A 6,055-nucleotide genomic window follows, 5' to 3' on the forward strand; every position below is an offset into this window, starting at 1 on the left:
GAACCTGAGCCTCTACAGTGGAGTCTTAACCACTGGACTGCCAGGGAAGAACCCTTAGGCTTTGCTCTTCAGCTACGCTCCACACTCACCATTATATGCAATGCTGCATCCATTTTGCACATTTTTCCATTTTTCACATCTTGTTCCTTCTGCCTGCCTTGTCTTTCTACATTTTTTCTACTAGAAAATGCCCACTCGTGTGACACAACTCAACAAAGGGTATCTCGGGACTTCCCTGGTGGCGTAGTGGTTAAGAATCTGCCTGCCAATGCAGGAGACACGGGTTTGAGCCCTGGTCCAGGAAGATCCCATAATAAGCCCATGTGCCACAACTACTGAAGCCCATGTGCCTACAGCCCGTGCTCTGCAACAAGAGAAGGCACCACAATGAGAAGCCCGTGCACTGCAATGCAGAGTAGCTCCCACTCTCCGCAACTAGAGAAAGCCTGTGCACAGCAACGAAGACCAAAAACAGCCCAAAATACATACATACATACATTTATTTTTGTTTAAAAAAGGGCATCTCCTCCAGGAAGCATTCTCTTAGCCCTCCATGCTAAATGTGTTTTTCTCTCCTGTTACCTATAAATCTCAGTACCTAGAACACCCTGTATCAGAGCCCTTATCATGCAGTCATGCAGTGGTATGATTGTTTGCTCAGCTATCCACTCTACTAAATTAGGAATTTCTTGCCTTAAAAATAGGGGATCATGTCATAATCACCATTGTATTTTTAATGCTTGATATATCTTCATACTATAAATATTTGTTTATTTGAATATTTTAGTAAATGTAAATGAATGAATGAAGGTAATATAGGGGTTGGGGGGTAGAAGAGTTACAGTGAAGGTGGTGAATAAGAACTCCTGGTGACGTCCCATCTGTAGAGAGGAGAGTGAAACAAGAAAGCATGGAATAATGCCTTGGACATGTGCATGGTGGGTTTTGGCAACAGTGCTCAGTGAGTTGTCTGCCACTGCATTCCATTTGACAGAAAAATCTGCCAATGAAGTTGTGTGTGTGCGTGTGTGTGTGTGTGTGTGTGTATGTGTGTGTGTGTGTGTCCCCAGGGTTAGACTCATTTAAAATACGTTTTTTTTTTCTTAAAGAAGATGTTGGGGGTAGGAGTTTATTTATTTATTTATTTATTTATTTATGTTTGCTGTGTTGGGTCTTACCTTCTGTGCCAGGGCTTTCTGTAGTTTTGGCAAGTGGGGTCCACTCTTCATCGCGGTGCACAGGCCTCTCACTATCATGGCCTCTGCTGTTGTGGAGCACAGGCTCCAGAGGCGCAGGTTCAGTAGTTGTGATTCATGGGCCTAGTTGCTCCACGGCACGTGGGATCCTCCCAGACCAGAGCTTGAACCTGCGTCCTCTGCATTAGCAGGCAGATTCTCAACCACTGCGCCACCAGGGAAGCCCTAAAATACATTTTTTTAAAAGCCAAACACTAGAACATGGCTCCCTTCTTAGGACTGGCTCTATTGTTGAACTTCTCAAAGTCAGCCGTCAGGTTCTGGCAAGGAGAGAACCCTCCCCTTTATCCACCATGTGTCCTTAGTTGGACTCAGTTATGATAAACAGGGCATGAGAGTTTTAGATTTGGTAAAATGTTTCTGCCTGGTGTATATAGCAGGGTAATAAAATGCATGCTGTTGTGTAAGATGCCTTTGAACATTCAGTATCTAGAGATAAGTAATGATTACATCTCTATTCTATTCCTAGATGACTCCTGGTAGGAAAAAACGAAGTCTCTTTCAGGCTTTGCCCAATGTCACTATTATTGCCGTTATAAATTGAAAACATTTTTCTGCCATAAAATTCCTGGTGATGAATTGTACAACAGGCATTATGCTTTTTTTTCCCTCTTGTATGTTTGTATTTTGTTAGTGGAAATTTACATTTAATCTTATTCACTGTCTTTATTTTTCATTTTCTTTTATTGGAGTATAGCTGTTTTACAACGTTGTGTTAGCTTCTACTATACAGGGAAGTGGAGTTCCTTGTGCTATACAGCAGGTGCCCAATAGTTATCTATTTTATACCTATTATTGTATATATGTTAATCCCAATCGCCCAATTCATCCCAACCCCTGTTTCCCCCCTTGGTGTCCATAAATTTGTTATTTACATTTGTGTCTCTATTTCTGCTTTGCAAATCAGTATATCTGTACCATTTTTCTAGATTTCACAAATATGTGTTAATATACAATATTTGTTTTTCTCTTTCTGACTTACTTCACTCTGTATGACAGTCTCCAGGTCCATCCAGCCTCTACAAATGAGACAATTTCATTCCTTTTTATGGCTGAGTAATATTCCTTTGTATATATGTACATCTTCTTTATACATTCGTCTGCTGATGGACATTTAGGTTGCTTCCATGACCTGACTATTGTAAATAGTGCTACAATGAACATTGGGATGCATGTGTCTTTTTGAAATATGGTTTTATTTGGGTATATGCCCAGTAGTGGGATTGCTGGTCATATGGTAATTCTATTTTTAGATTTTAAGGAACCTCCATGCTATTCTCCATAGTGGCTGTGTCAATTTACATTCCCACCAACAGTGCAAGAGGGTTCCTCTTTCTCCATGCCCTCTCTGGCATTTATAGTTTGTAGATTTTTTGATGATGGCCATTCTGACGGTGTGAGGTGATACCTCATTTTAGTTTTGGTTTGCATTTCTCTAAAAATTAGTGTTGTTGAGCAGCTTTTCATGTGCCTCTTGGCCATCTGCATGTCTTCTTTGGAGAAATGTGTATTTAAGTCTTCTGCCCATTTTTTAATTGGGTTGTTTGTTTTTTTTATATTGAGCTGCATGAGCTCATTGTTTATTTTGGAGATTAATCCTTTTCCCGTTGATTCATTTGCAAATATTTTCTCCCATTCTGAGGACTGTCCATTCTCACCACTGTTATTCAACATAGTTTGGAAGGCCCAACTACAGCAATCAGAGAAGAAAAATGAATAAAAGGAATCCAAATTGGAAAAGAAGTAAAACTGTCACTGTTTGCAGATGACATGATACTATACATAGAGAATCCTAAAGATTCCACCAGAAAACTACTAGAGCTAATCAATGAAATTGGTAAAGTTGCAGGAAACAGAATTAACGCACAAAAATCTCTTGCATTCATATACGCTAACAGTGAATGATCAGAAAGAGAAATTAAGGAAACAATCCCATTCACCACTGGAAAAAAAAGAATGAAATATCTAGGAATAAATGAATCTAAGGAGACAAAACACCTGTATGCAGAAAATTATAAGACACTGATGAAAGAAATTAAGGGCGATACAAACAGATGAAGAAATATACCATGTTTTTGGATTGGAAGAATCAATATTGTGAAAATGGCTATATTACCCAAAGTAATCTACAGATTCAATGCAGTCTCTATCAAATTACCAATGGCATTTTTTTACAGAACTAGAACAAAAATCTTAAAATTTATATGGAGACAAGAAGACCCCGAATAGCTAAAGCAATCATGAGGGAAAAAAATGGAGTTGGAAGAATCAGACTCCCTGACTTCAGACTATACTACAAAGCTACAGTAAACAAGATAGTATGGTACTGGTACAAAAACAATAATATAGATCAATGGAACAGGATAGAAAGCCCAGAGATATACCCACGCACCTATGGTCAACTAATCTATGACAGATGAGGCAAGGATATATACTGGAGAAAAGAGAGTCTCTTCAATAAGTGGTGCTGGGAAAACTGGACAGCTACAGGTAAAAGAATAAAGTTAGAACACCGCCTAACACCATACACAAAAACAAACTCAAAATGGATTAAAGACCTAAATGTAAGAGTAGACACTGTAAAACTCTTAGAGGAAAACATAGGAAGAACACTCTTGGACATAAATAACAGCATGATCTGTTTTTGGCCCACCTACAAGAGAAATAGAAATAAAAACAAAAATAAACAAATGGGACCTAATGAAACAAAAGCTTTTTCACAGCACTGGAAATCATAAACAAGATGAAAAGACAGGCCTTAGAATGTTTGTTCAATTCTTTACTTACCTCATATTATCAAGTAATATACTTAAATATTTATTGATTTCTCCATATTTGTTAACATCTTTTGACTCCCTGCTATATCTAATGAAAATTTCACTATTTCTCACTTTCTCCCTTTGAATATTGCTTCATCAGTCTTTTTAAAATATTATCTTTTGAATTAAAATATGCTTAGACTTTTATTTCTGATCTTACGAATTATAGGGAAGTTTTCTCTTTATTTTGTAAGATAAAATCAGGAACATCTTTAGTATGTCTTTCTACCTGTTTTCCATTTCTACCTTTGAATTTCCCTTTTACATATATTTTTAAAATTTATATTGGTTAATATTTAAAATATTTAAATTCTCTTCTGTAATCAAAATTGGATCTTTTATTCCTTGCTTTAGGATAATTAAAAAAGTTTGAAATCAATACTTTAAATAAACTATGTAAAATGAATTAATTGCATAGCCATCAGGGTATACTGTAATTGCATTTATTTCATTTTATAACTTTGTTTTCCTTTTTGTTAATAACTGTTTTCTCCCTTTTAATTCTATAATTTTATTGCCATTTTCAGTTACTCTAAACTCTCAACTAATTTCATTCTTTGACAAATTTGACTTCCTCCTCCAGTTTTGACTCATTGATCTTTAGGCCTCAACTTCCATCAATATTCTCCTGGATGCATCAGTGTTTCCTATATTCCATGGTTTATCAGCTCACTTTTCCTGGAGTACATTTTCAAGTATCTGCTAGAAAATGGTTGAATATGTGGGAGGAATATTTCTGTCCATATATATCTGAAAATAATTATTTTATTCCTTCATGCTTGATTGATAATTTGGTTAGACCAAAAATTCTAGATTTTAAGTTATTTTCTCTCAGAATTTTGAAAACGTTTATTCATTTTGTTCTAGTGTTCAGTGTTGCTAATGGAAATCCTATGTCATTCTTAAAAATTGATCTTAGTTGGAGATTTTTGTTGTATTTTTTCAATGACTTTTCTGATTTTGAATTTTTTGTGGCATTTAACTCTAGAAATCCATGCCTTTTAGAGAAAGAAAATTCACTTGTATTATTTCTTTGGTAATGTCGTTATTTGTTTACTTAGTGATTTTTAGGTATCCTTACTCAGATATTGGAACACCTGGATTGATCTTCTAGTTTTATTATCTTTTCTCTCTTTCTAAACCTGACATCTTGTTATTCCTTCTGGAAATATTGGCATTATCACTACTCTCCAATTAATTTACTTATAATTTTGAAATTATGTATTTTTTTATTCTTAAGAGCTTGAGTAGTTCTCTGTCTCTTTTTTTCATACCCTGTTTTCTTGTTATAAAGAATATACATATATACAACTTTCTGAATTTAATAGTTAATGTATATTAAAAATTCTCTTCTCTTTTGACATTATTTTTATTCCAGTCTATCAGGAAGGATGGTAGAAATTATGCTGAACCACCAGTAATTACAGAATATGCAGGCTTTTTCTAAGTGAAGCTCCCTTTTATTTTTTAACTTTTATATAATTTAAAATGTGATAAAACTAAAAAAAGTAAACAAATTATTTAGAAATCATACCCATGTAATCAACAACCAGATTTAAAAATAGAAGATTATTAGCATATCAGAAACCCTTCATTGCATTCTCTAGGTCATTTCCTGCTAGAGTTATTACTCTCCTGCATTCTACCATCATAAATAACTTTCTGTAGTTTTTTATATTTATTTATCATATAGTGTGTATTCATATGTGGCATCTTTCAACATTGTTTGTGAGTTTCTTATTGTTGCATACAGCAATAGTTTCTTTATAATTATCACTGTATAGCATTTCATTGAATGGAGAAACCACTATTTATATATATATATTTTTTACTCTTTTTTGAAGTATAGTTGATTTATTATATTATACAAAATTATACAATATTATATTATTTTCAGGTGCACAGCATAGAGATTATTTTCATAGACTATACTCCATTAAAAGTTATTACAAGATAATGGCTATAAAACCCTGTGCAATA

This window comes from Neophocaena asiaeorientalis, unplaced genomic scaffold, assembly GCF_003031525.2.
Source record: "Neophocaena asiaeorientalis asiaeorientalis breed wild unplaced genomic scaffold, Neophocaena_asiaeorientalis_V1.1 scaffold36, whole genome shotgun sequence".
NCBI classification, from domain to species: Eukaryota; Metazoa; Chordata; class Mammalia; order Artiodactyla; family Phocoenidae; genus Neophocaena; species Neophocaena asiaeorientalis.